General features: G+C 43.6%; 1 long non-coding RNA gene across 2 annotated transcripts; it reads right to left on the bottom strand.

Moving 5' to 3' along the window:
• Window positions 1-8555: 8555 nt before the first annotated feature.
• Window positions 8556-12457, bottom strand: LOC114616780. Of its 2 annotated transcripts, none has more exons than XR_003710687.1 (4): window positions 11893-12457; window positions 9697-9806; window positions 9356-9495; window positions 8556-9235 (listed from the first exon to the last, which is right to left on the bottom strand). It is a non-coding gene; the product is annotated as an uncharacterized LOC114616780 (long non-coding RNA). The 2 variants fall into 2 exon arrangements; XR_003710688.1 differs by having other exon boundaries at window positions 8556-9226.
• Between the last annotated feature and the right edge of the window lie 818 nt (window positions 12458-13275).

The following is a 13275-nucleotide window of genomic DNA, read 5'->3' as shown; positions in this document are numbered from 1 at the left end:
ACACTTCCTTGTGACAGTCACCTTTGAGTCTTCAAAAAACTTAAAGAAATATATAGTGGGCCTGTTCTTTATGAGAAATTAATAAAGTGAGTTTGAAATGACCCAGTTCGCTGGTTAGTTCTGGTCTCTTGTCATCAGTCATCATACCTTTTGAACGTATTTTATTTATTTTAAACACTGCTTTCCCCCCCCCCTCATATTTTTTAGAAGGGCAGCCCTAGGGCAGGTATTGAAATGAGAGGACAATTTGTGCAAACTGTGTACCTTATGGGTGCCAGAGATCAAAGTCAAATTGTCAGGATTGAAGGCAGTCATCTTTACCAGATGACACACATTTTGTTTTGTTTTGTTTTGTTTTGTTTTTTGAGACAAGGTTTCTCTGTGCAGCCTTGGCTGCCTTAGAATTGGCCGTGTAGACCAAACTGACCTCAAACACACAGAGATCCACCTGCCTTGACCTCCTACATGCTGGGATTTTTAAAAGTGTCTTGTGTCAATTACCTGTTGTACAACAAACTTCAATGAAACTTAGTGGCCCTTGGTAGAGTCCTCTTCCCTTCCCCTTTGGGATGAGACTCGAGCCCTGGGTGAGAATGTCCTGAGATATTACAGAGCTGCTTCAGGAGCATCTTGGGAAGGGAAGGGAATAGTTACTGTTAAGTCTGCAATTAAAAACAACTAGTTAAAGATGGGTGAAGGTGCCACATGCCTTTGACCCCAGCACTGGGGAGGCAGAGGCAGGCAGATCTCTGAGAGTTCTAGGCCATTGTGGTCTACAGAGTGAGTTCTAGGACACCCAGAGCTACATAACAGACCCTGTCTGAGAAAGAAAAAAAAAAGTGATCTTTTAACACTTGCTAAAACACATAGGTGGATAGACCATTATAATGTATTCTATTGGCACTGCGACTTTTTTCCTTTACTAACACTCATTTTTAAATCTTTAGTACTTTTATTAGTGGTTTAGGAGAAGCTAGAGAAAAAAAAGCAATAAAACCAGGATTGTAAATACTGGTTTATGTGAGTGTGTATGTATCTGTTTGTGTGGTGCATGGCCTGAGACAAAGTCTTGCTAATGTAATCAAGTTTGGCTTCTGTAGCTCGGTACTTCAGATTCCGTTTTCTGAGAGCTGACCTTTCACACCTGTACAACCACACCTGATTTTGTGGTTGCATGTGTGAGTGTATTTAAATGTAATGCCTTAACACTGGCAAGCTGCCCGGGATCTTGTAAGTTAAACCACACCCACAGGCATGAGTGCAAGCAACCCTCACCCAGTGATTTTTAAAAAAAGAAAAAAATACTTTTAAAAGGACGTGAAAGTAGGAAGGGGACGTATTAGCAAGAAGAATAAGAGATGGGAGTGAAGGTGAATACGAAAGAACACATTCTATAAATACATAAGGCTATCAGAGATTAAAGTAGATTTTTTTTTCTTCCTGTGTAGCTCTGGCCATCCTAGAACTATGTCTGTCGGACCAGGCTGGCCTCGAACTCAGAAACCCACCTGCCTCTGCCTCCCGTGTGCTAGGATTAAAGATGTGTGCCACCATGCCCAGCTGTATTTTTTTTTCTTTCTAAAACTGTAATGTAGTGGCTCAAAACGGGAACCATTTCTGGCTCCTGATTCTGTAATGTGTGTGAGCTCCGATGTGCGGCTCTGCTGGTGAGATTGCTTACTTAGCATAACCACTGGTGTCTTAACCAAGGTGAGTGGTGGCTGCCGGGCTCACTTCCGTGGCTGGCAATCAAGCTGAGACTGTTGGCTTAATTACACGAGTGCTCCTCTAATTAGACATCTCTACCAGGAAAACCTAGTGTCTTACCTGATCATCACATTCCAAAAACAAAAACATCAGTGTGCAAGTGTTTATCAAGGCCCTGCTTGACTCCTTTGGAATGTACCAATAGCCAAAGATAGTCACATGGCTAACCCCCTCTGGGGTCCCCTCCTAGGACAGAAACAGGTTTACAAACATCTCTAGTGATTTTGAGAATGATGTTGCGTTCGCCGTCTTTGAGAAGCGGTATGTAGATCAGTAAAGATACTTTGCATGCTGTATGCATGAGCAGACCTTGGGTTCGGTCCCTAGCACTATTAAATAAGGAAAGGAAAGAGAAAAGAACGGCTCATGTCAGAAAGCAGGAAAACAAAATACAGTTGATTGGTAGTAGAAAACACCCTTTAGGTCGGTGATTCCTTGTTACTCCCTAAATTAAAGATGTTTCTTTTGTCTAGCTGGTATAGAGGTTCAAGGTCTAGGGGCACACCTGGTGATAAGTCTTCTAGCTGGCAGAGCCGTTAGGCTGTGCAGGGAACCGTGTGGTAAGGAATTAGGAGTGGGTGTCTGTCTCCTGCTTGCTCACCTGACACTACACACACACACACACACACACACACACACACACACACTCGCTAATGACTTTATCACTCCCTGTGGCCAGTCTCTAAATGCCTTAATTGGATTAAGTTTCCACCCTCTTAATTACTCAAAATAGTGATTAAACTCCAGCAGGAATTTCCCAGAAGACAAACATTCAAACATAGCTAGCTGGTCCACCAAATTAAAAAAAAAAAAAATGTGCTTTAAACGAGGGCAAGAAGGGTGTCTTTTCAATGTCCTTATTTCCTCAAGTGTTATTTTTATCTTATTCTGGAAAGTAAAGGGTAATCTCAGTGGCGTAAGTTCAGGCTTTGCCAGCTAAAAAGCTTTGTGACTCTGAGTCCCTGACCTACCAGATCGGTAAAGAACATATTAGGATCCTTTCCCATTCCAGTTTCAACAAATTCCATGTTTTGGGTGGAGAGGTTGTATATACAGCTATATAACTATTTGAGGAAGGAGGGCCATCTCTTTTAACCTACCTACAGGGAATCATTTTAAATCTGGATAATAATCACCCCTTCCTCATCTCTGGGATTAAATCCAGGGCTTCATATATGCCGAGCTACACACTCAGCTTTTTCTTTCCTCTTTGTCCCAAGGGGACTGTGTCACTGCACATAAATCCTTACTCTTTTTCTGTCTCTAAAATCTAAGGGCACAGGTGTTCGGAAATATGTCCCCAGCAGGAAGCATCTTTTCAACTCTTCACTGTTACTAGTTATGAATTTGCTGAATAACAAACTGCCTGAAAACCTAGTTCTGTTCCCAAAGGCGGGTGGGAGCCACAAAACCTTGCCCTACCTACAAGACGTGCAGGGGAAAGGATAGATCAAAGACTGAGGGATGACCAACCAATGACTGGTCCAGCTTGAGACCCATGCCATGAGAGAGAGAGCCCACCCCTGACACTATCAATGACAGGATATCAGACAGGAGCTTAGCATAGCTGCCCTCTGAGAGGCTTCATCCTGCAACTAATGGAAACAGAGGCGGAGACCCACAGCAGAGTATTAGATGGAACATGAGGGAATCCTGAGGAAGGATTGAGGAAGCCAGAGGAGTCAAGGACACCTCAAAAAAAAAAAAAAAAAAAAAAGCCCTACAGAATCAACTAGCCTGGGCCCACGGGGACCTACAGAGACTGAACCACCAACCAGAGAGCATGCGTGGACTGATCTAGGCCCTCTGCACGTATGTAACCCTTGTACAGCCTGGTTTTCCTGTGGGACTCCTGACGGCAGAAGCAGGGGCCTTCTCTGACTCTGCTGCCATCTTTGGGACCCTCTCCCCTAACAGGACTGCCTTGTCTAGCCTCTGTCGGAGAGGATTTGAGTTGTGCTTAGTTTTACTGCCAAGGCTGGCTGAAGAAGAAAGGGAGGAGAAGTGGAGAATGGTGGGGAGCGGGGTGTGGAGAAGGACCGGGAGGAGAAAAAGAAGGGGAAACTATGGTCGGAATGTAAAGTAAATTACTCAATTGAAAAACAAAAAAAACCGCAGGTGGGTGGAGGGTTTGCTAAGATCATTTCTCATCGTAGGTGTAAAGACTACCTACCTATAGGCAAAAATAGCATAGGTATTTGGGAATCGCCGAAGTTACAATCTGACCAAGTCCTGAGACAAGAGAGCATAGATACCACTACTTTTTTAAAAAAAAAATTACATTTCATTTATTTATCGTGTGCGTACGCGTGGGTTGTTAGTCGTTGTCTCAAGTGGGATGGGTGTAGACCACATCCTAAGCTTTTAAAACCGACAGGTGCCGCTACTTGTATTGGAAATGCTTGGCTGTGCCGGGAACGCCGCTATGTATGTGCACCCCAAGCTCATTATTCCCTCCCGCCATGCTTGCTGCTTTCATAGTGTTCCCACAATGCACCGGGTACATTCTGATGCAACCGTGGTATTATCACTAGCTTCCCTCATGAAACCCGCGTACCGCTTCATAACGTTTTCTCTCCAGCTGGGCACGGTGATGCTCACCTATAGTTTTAGCGCTCTTGAGGCTGAGGCAGGTGGGTCTAAAATTCAAAGCCAGGTTGGACTGCATAGCACGACCCTACTGTAAACAAACTTTCCCTTCCTTAGTTCCTTTATTTTCTTTTATTTGATAGTGGTAATTGAACATAAGAACTAGTGCATGCTAGGTAGACACATAGGTAGGTAGGCTAGACCACACTGTCAGTCCTTTCTCAAACTTTTTTTTTTTTTTTGAGACAATTTCAGATAGCTCAGTTTGGCCTTAGACAGCTATGTAGCAGCTATGTAGCAGCTAGGTTTTTTGTTTGTTTGTTTGTTTTGTTTTAGCTTTATTATTTTTATATGAGACTGGGGTTACCGATGTTTGTGAGCGACCACGTGGGTGCTGGAAATTGAATCCACTCCTTTGGAAGAGGAGCCAGCACTCTTAATCACTGAGCCATCTCTCCAGCCTGAGAGACGCTGGTCTTGAACACTTGCTCCTCCTGTCTCTACCTTCATGTGCTGCCGTGTCCTCTTGTTTCATCATCGCTGCTGTTTGTTACTCTGTTGGTTGAGTTTTGAGACTGGGTCTCACTGTGTTGCTCACTCGTGTGGCCTGAAACCCGCTATGTAGACAACTCTGGTCTTGAACTCAGACCTCTGCCTACTTCTACCTCTTGGGTGTTTCCAGACAGGCTCTTGAAACAACTTGGATTTGCCTTGAACTTTTAAACCTCCTGCCTCAGTCTCCTGAGTAGCTGGGATGACAGGCCTGTGCCTCCAGGCCCACCATTCCTCAGTTTTCATCCAATCAAATGAAATGGGAAAACGGGGCTCTCCTAATTTTGATTGCTTAATATAAAGAGAAATAAAAGTGGTTACTTCTTAACCAAATCTCATCAAACAAGGTGACCATCTGGACTGGAGTGATTTTTTAAATGTTTTTTGTTGTTGTTGTTTGAGACAGGGTTTCTCTGTGTAGCCCTGGCTGTCCTGGAACTCACGCTGTAGACCAGGCTGGCCTCGAACTCAGAAATCCACCTGTCTCTGCCTCCCAAGTGCTGGGATTAAAGGCGTGCGCCACCACTGCCCGGAATTATTTTATTCTATAACTCCCTCACCTCATACCCCAAAACTGTGAAGGATGATTCTCAGCAGTAAGAGGCAATAGGACAATTGTACATGTCTAATATAAATATTATCTGTCCTAAAGATACAAATGGCAGCTGTATGAAGGAGGGATACTATGTTGCACATACTTTTTATCTTGTATGGAATGGAGGGTGTTATATATGTACAGGCGAGGAGGACATCAGGTGTCTTCTATCCCTCTGCCTCAATTCCCTTGAATCAAGAATTTCTCCCTGATCCTGAACCTTCTCCTCTGGGGTAGGTTGTCTTGCCAGGAAGCTCCTAGGATCTGCCTACACTCACTTCCCAAAGTTGAGGTTACAGGCATACATGCCTATGCCGGGCTTTTTGATGTGGGTGCTTGAGATTTGAACTCAGGCTCTTGTCTTTCACCTACCTACCCTCTCCAGCCTTAAATATACCTTATGGACTGACTAGTGACAGTCACCAAAAGTCTGTCATCATTCACTCAGTAGTAAATACAATTTAGTAATTGAAAGTACAATCGGATATACTGGCTCTTCTCTGTAATCCCAGCACGAAGGCAACTGAGGCTGGAGGATTTGTAGTTCGAGGTCAGCCTGGACTGCTGCCTCACAAACAGCAACAAGAGCCAGATGTGATGGCTCACCAGTAATCCCTGCATTTGTAGGTAGGACAAAGAGTTCAAGGTCTAAATAGGGAAGCCAAGGCTAGCTTGGAATATGAGACTCCCTTTCACAAAAACAAAAATAAAACCTTTACCTGGGGGTGGTGAGATGGCTCTTCAGGTTAAGGCACTTGCGACAACCTGGGTCCCATCCCTAGACCCCATGTGTCGGAAGAAAAGAATCAGCTTTCGAAAGTTGACCTTTAACCTCTATCCCAGTGCACTGTGGTATGCACTGTGCATGCACATGTATGTGCACCATGTCCTTGCACATACACAATAATAAAAAGATAATAAAAGAAAATCCAAACCTTAAGAAAGGTGTCACGATTGCTCCTCACCAAGTGAGGCACTTACTTCAGTGACTTACATAGAGATGCCGTAAGAGTCATGTGGTTAGCAGTTAGGAAAGGTGGAGATACAACATGAATATATTTGGCCTCGAGACATAACCATTCTAGACAAACTGTTGAAGTGTAGTTAACTCTCAACTGAGCCCTCTCTAAACTCACTTCTCTCTGTGATATCTGTGAGTAGGCTCAGCAGATGTTGGACTTTCCTCAGACTTCTTTGAAACTTTAAAACTTGGGACTGAAGCATTAGATGTATTGCCCTTTTGAAAATTTTTCACAATCCCATAAAGCCGTAACTCAAGTTAATTCTAGTAATTCTTAGTATTGTTTGAAATTTGGACAATATTATTTTCTATTTTTTTCTGAAAGCTCACTATTTTTTTTAAATTATGCTTTATTTTTTATGTAGGGGGGCAGGAGAGGAGGGCATGCTTGTATGTGAAGGTCAGAGGACAGTGCTTCTTCTCTCCTGTGGGTCCCGGGAAAACTCAGGTCCTCAGTCTAGACAACAGATGCCTTTACTTACTGAGCCGTGTTGATGGCCCAATGGTCTTTTGGGAAATTGGGGGGTGGGGGGCTCAATTTTAACAGAACTTGTTTTGATCAATCAGAAGTTGGAAGTGGGCTAGGAAGATAGCTGTCTTAGGGTTTCACTGATGTGAACAGACACCATGACCAAAGCAACTCATACAAGGACAACCTTTAATTGGGGCTGGCTTATAGGTTTAGAGGTTCAGGTCATTATCATCAAGGCAGGAGCATGGCAGCATCCAGGCAGTCATGGTGCGGGAGGAGCTAAGAGTTCTACATCTTCATCTTCAGACCACTTGGAGAAGACGGACTTCCAGCCAGCTAGGATGAGGGTCTTAGAGCCCATGCTCACAGTGACACACCTACTCCAACAAGGCCACACCTCTTCATCATGCCACTCTCTGGACCAGGCATATATAAATCACCACAATGGCTTAGTCAACAGAGTGTCTGCCCTACAAGCACAAAGACTGACTTTCAATCTCAGGGGCCATATAAAAGTCAGCATGCATGGCACGTGTATCTGTAACTCGGGGATGGGGGACTAGAGAGAGGTCGATCCCTGGCGCTTGTTGGTCAGCTACCTCAGCCGAATGGATGAGCTCCAGATTCAGTAAGAGACCTTTCCTCAAAGAAAGGTAGAGGACAAGAAAGGAAAAGGTCTGATATTAACTTCAGGTCTCCACATGTACAAACACATGCACAAGCAGTCACATGATCACACACACACACACACACACACACACACACCATGCATACAAAGAGAAGCAGACAGAGAGTGTTGTATTACTAAGTACACTGAACTCATCTCCGGATTTCATCTGTTAGAGACATGAAGTGTCATGGTGGATCGGAGCACCCTTCCTGCTATTGTAAATAAAGCATCTATAGGTAATGAAAACAAGAATGTTAGATAACAGATGGAATGTGTCCATCCTGTGGCCCATGGGTTACATGTAATCTAGGATACTTGAGAACACGGCTCAACACATTCGGAGACAACGGCATCATATTGCTATGTCAAAAGGTTGTGTTATCGCTGATGGGTACAAATTCTTGAAACGTACGGCTGGGCAGTCATTGAAACTTGCCTGTGAGGAATGTGGCTAAGCAATGCCTACATGGTGAGTTCTAGGCGAGCCAGGGCTACATAGTGAGGTACTGTCTCAAGAAAAGAAATATGGCTAAGGAGAATTGAAAATGATTATCACAAAAAGGCTGTAGTTGGTGAGCCTAGAGAAGCACACAGGGGAGAAGCATGCACAGGGGAGGAGCATGCTGTGTTGTGGTCTTTTGTTTGTGAGCAGAGAGAAGATAGATTTATTTAGGAAAAATGAGAAAGAATTCTGGGGATGGGATAGGTTCCAACCCTATGTTGTAGCATTTTATTTGCACTTTATTGAAGAGCTGGTGTTGTGCTACAGGCAAGAAAACTGGGCTTAGAATAAAGACCTATATGCTCTCAGGAGCCAGACCCAACTCCAGTTTAGCTGTGCAGGCACAACGTGAAAGATAAAACAAGCACAGAAAGAAAATTATAATGACAATTTTGAAGTATTCATTTATTCATTAAAATTTATTTAGCACTTGTTTCTAAACATAAATCTATGATGGGCTCAGCACTGGGAGCAAGTAGCACAGGAAGAGCCCATTTCTAGGCTCGAGGTGGTACTCACATTCCATAGCTCCCCTCAACAAGCTTCTCTCTTTCCTTAGACCCTCCCAGCTCTTTCTGGCTTTTCCCAACTGCCCCCTCATATCCTTAGTTCAACCAATCAGCTCACTTTAGAGATTGTCCCCACAAATATATTAGAATGTTTTGTGCTGCTGCCTCTTCTCATTCCATTTCAATCCCACCCCTAGGGACACAATTAGAGTCAGAAACCACCCCTTCCCTGTAAGAGATGTTTGTGCTTTTTGCTTGAAAATTTTAAAAAAAGAATTAAACCAACACGGAACCGTATAATAAGGAGAACCATTTCTAATCAACCGGATGTGGTGGTACACATATGTAATCCCAGCAGAATACAAGGCCACCCTGAAATACACGGTGAGCCTCAGGCTACCCTGAGCTACTAGGGGTCTCAAAAGTCAAGCCTGAGTGTAGTGGGTGACCATGAAGAGAATTCCCCGTGGTTCACAGAGGTGTCATCTGGGTTCTCACAGTAGACAGGCTCATGCTTCACACACCGTCGCTGCTTCTCTCTGTCCTCACCTGCAGGACCTAATGATAGCTCAGCCCTTGATCACAGACTTTACCCATCCCTCTGCTGTTCAAGCTTGGACCCCATGCTATGCTATGGTATGCTGAGGTTCCTTGCTGTTGAAGACATCTGCTACTTACCCCAGATAGATGATGCAGAATCTGCCGTTGTGGTGGTTCAGGTGGAGAACGTCAACTTGCAGCTGGCCCTATGCTTCAAATTCCAGCCTCAGAGCCCAGCCTTCCTGGATTTTTACCAACTCCAAAGCAATATTAGAGATCTGTTGAGAGAAACGTTGCCTGTGGGACAGTCTAGAGTATGACTGCTATCAACCTCAGTAAGAGCTATGAGCTATGGGTTATGGAGCCCTAGCCTGGTAAGTCTGTGTCCACTGTAATGGGTAATATGGATATGGACTTTGACACTCTCGGAGTGTCAAACCAACCAACCAACCAACCAACCAACCAACCAACCAACCAACCATAAGACAAGTAGAATATGAGGAGTCAACAGAGGGCAAAGATGACTGATTTCTGTTGGAGATCTCAGCTCCCTCTGTGCTGGAAAGCTGGGCTTCATCACCTTCTCTGCCTGTGGGCATAGATTGGATAGTGAGAAGGGAAGGCCAAATTCCACCCTTCCTCAGTCAAGCAGGTAGACCCTACAAGGGAAATCCTCAGTTATAAATTTAAACTCGGTAAGATCACGTTCATCATAACTTCACGTCCTTTTCTGTGTCTAGACATGACATGGCCACTGAATCTGTGAACTCACTTCAGATGTTGTTGCCTGCCAAAGACACAAGGCCAAGCTAAACAGGAGCTGTCAACATTCTAGCAGGCAGCATTAATCTTCTGTTGGAGCTACAAAAGAAAGAAAGAAAGAAAGAAAGAAAGAAAGAAAGAAAGAAAGAAAGAAAGAAAGAAAGGAAGGAAGGAAGGAAGGAAGGAAGGAAGAAAGAAAGAAAGGAAGAAAGAAAGAAAGGAAGAAAGAAAAAAGCAAAGCAAAGGACATGGAAACGGAAGGGAATGTATAAGGCGGATATGACCAAGATATGCTATTTACGTGGATAGAATTGTCAAAGAATAAAAGATATTCCTAATTTTTAAAATCCATATTATTTTGACACAGTGGTTGAAGAGCATGAAGCTGGGCGGGGGGTTGAAAAATACTCTTATGAGGTTGTATGGATGGGTGCACTTCGCTATGCATTGTGGGAAGGTGCACGAAACCTCATATAAATGAAAATCACTGAAGACAGGAAGATGGCTCTGTGGGTAAAGCACTATGCAAGTCTGAGAGCCTGAGTCTGAATCTCCAGAACCCACATAACCCTGGACCAAGAGCATCTGTGATCCCAGTACCCCTGTGGGGAAAATGAGATTGGCTAGATTGGTGTACACACACACACACACACACACACACACACAAAGAAAAAAAATCACAGATCCTCTCTCAAACAAGATGGAAGGTATGGACGACATTTGAGGTTTCCTTGGCCTCCAGGTGTGCTTGATGACACGTGCCTGCATTTGAGCACAGGAATGCACACACAGTACATATGCACACAATGTGAATGCTAATGTAAATTATGCTTTTGGTGATAATGAGATGCAGGTGGTGGCTCCCCAGGTGTAACAAATGTATCCATCTGGTAGAGGATATTAATAATGGGGAGGCTGAGGCAGGATGGAAAAAGCATCGAAATTCCTCTCAATTTCGCTGCAAACCAGAAACTTCTTTAAAAAAATGAAAATATTGTTTGATCGATTGAGGCAGGTTCTCCTGTAACCCAGTCTGGACTGAACTCAACGTGTGGATAAGCATGGTCTTCAACCCCTGATCCTCCTGCCTCCATCTCCAGGTTTACAGGATTACAGGTGTGAGCCCTCGTGCCCATTTTTTTTTCTTTGTAAAAATATATATTATCAGGGTGGTGGTGGCGCACACCTTTAATCCCAGCACTTGGGAGGCAGAGGCAGGCGAATTTCTGAGTTCGAGGCCAGCCTGGTCTACAGAGTGAGTTCCAGGACAGCCAGGGCTACACAGAGAAACCCTGTCTCGAATATATATATATATATAATATAATATATATATATATATATATTTTTTTTTTTTTTCATGTGTGAGGGTCTTCATGTACTGCCTGTCAGTATGAATGCTTGCCTGAGTTAGAATTCCCTAGGTGCTGTAGTATGAGATGAGTGTGTAAAGCAACACAAAACAGCCTTCATTTTGGTTTAAAATTAAAATAAGATTAATTCTTTTCAGAACTGGATTTTTCTTTTGAAATTCAAACAGTTTTACTTTCGGGTTTAATAAAATATTGCTGGGGGCTGGAGAGATGGCTCAGTGGTTAACAGCACTGACTGCTCCTCCAGAGGTCCTGAGTTCAATTCCCAGCACCTACATGATACCCTCTTCTGGTATGTCTGAAGACAGTAAGAGTATACCAATATACTTAATACTCATATACATTAAATAAATGAATCTTTAAAAATAAAATAAAATAAAATAAAACATTGCTAGCTGAAGCCAGTTTGACATGGTGCGAGACCTGTCTGAGTGAAGGAAGGTGCACAGCCTGGTTTAAATCCTTTTTAAAGAACAATAAAACATGTGGCAGTCTGACTAATCTGTGGCTTACACTCCTCCTCTCACAGGTACCTGCACTCACCCATACATTATTTCAGACGCTGTCCTGTGGCAGCAGAAAGAAAGCAGTACCCCTCTGCGGTCTGAGTTGTTTGTCATCTGGGTTTCGGTTTCCTGAAAGAGAAGTAATTTGTTCTGTGAAAACTGGCTGGTTCTCACAGGATTGTGTTAGGGAATACAGCATCTCTGGAAGCCAAACACACAATACCGGTGGGCATCATTTAGTTATGCATGCCCACAGGAAATATGAGAGGGAAGGATCGTCCTTTTTTTTTTTTTTTCATTCTTCAAAGTCTGTGAATGTTAGAGTTAAATGACTCCACACCAAGTGGAGTTTTGCCAAGCCCAGGCCAGTTCTCCCTTTTAGCCATCCTCTGGCTTGAAGTGATTGTAGCGCTTCTTTAGTTCCTAACACTTCTGAAAGGTGATCTCAGGGTTTTCTAGAGGACATGGTTACAAAAATCCCCCCCGGATGTGCTATACACAGAAAGCCAACCATCTCCATCCTTAGTCACACACAGAAAGGCCCACTTCGAAAGCCAAGCTACCCAGAACAAAAAGCAGAGATACTCTGAGTTTTTATGCTTCCCCCCCCCCACCCCCTTTCGGTTTTAGAATAACTGTTTCCTGCTTCTACAGCTGCTGGGTGTGTCCCTCCTCCTGTTTGTGTGTGATCTCAATCTAAAAAAAAAAAAAAAGGAATCTCAAAAAAGAAAGAAGTTAAAGCCAAGTTACAAGTTTACACATTTTTTTATATACCCACTGTTTTATTTACAGGGTCCCACCTTAGATCCACAGGGTCCCTGTCCATTTTGGAGAATGTTTTTCCCTTCCTGCCGTAATAAATCTTCCCAACAATGTTGCTTTTTTTTTTTTTCAGAACAAAAAGTAGTTGACCTTAAATAGCATATTGTTTCAGCTTTCCAAGTCTAAATCCTTAAATACTGCTTCCGACTCAAAGCTGCATTCCTTAAGGTTCATGGTTTCAAGTACACAAGGAAGAGACGATAGAGGACTCTTAAAGGTGTAATTGTCTTGTTCTCTCCCCTCTGTCTTCCAGGCCTCTAAACTTTCCCCCAGAAGAGAACTGTGACATGTGTGAAACAGCCAGAGGGGATGGGAGGAAAACTTTGCCTCAGACATTTAGCAGCTCTGGACTTCATCAGACCCCACACACGTCATAGCTCCCACTTCCCTCCGTCCTGGATGCATTTCTCATGGAGTGCTCCTTGTGGAGCTACAGCCCCATTGGGCTTTTCTGTAACTCTTTAGTCCACATGATCATGTCCCTAAACAGCGCCCTGAACTCTAACCAGGACTGGGGAAACTTTGATAACGGCGATAAACAATGTTTTCCTCTGGGCACAGAAACCTGATTCTAACCAAACATAATGAAGGCTATGCA

The sequence above is a fragment of the Grammomys surdaster genome, unplaced genomic scaffold (assembly GCF_004785775.1).
Source record: "Grammomys surdaster isolate TR1022 unplaced genomic scaffold, NIH_TR_1.0 132, whole genome shotgun sequence".
In the NCBI taxonomy this organism is placed as follows: domain Eukaryota; kingdom Metazoa; phylum Chordata; class Mammalia; order Rodentia; family Muridae; genus Grammomys; species Grammomys surdaster.
Note: the sequence above shows the minus strand (reverse complement) of the source record. Positions and strands in the feature narration are given on the sequence as shown.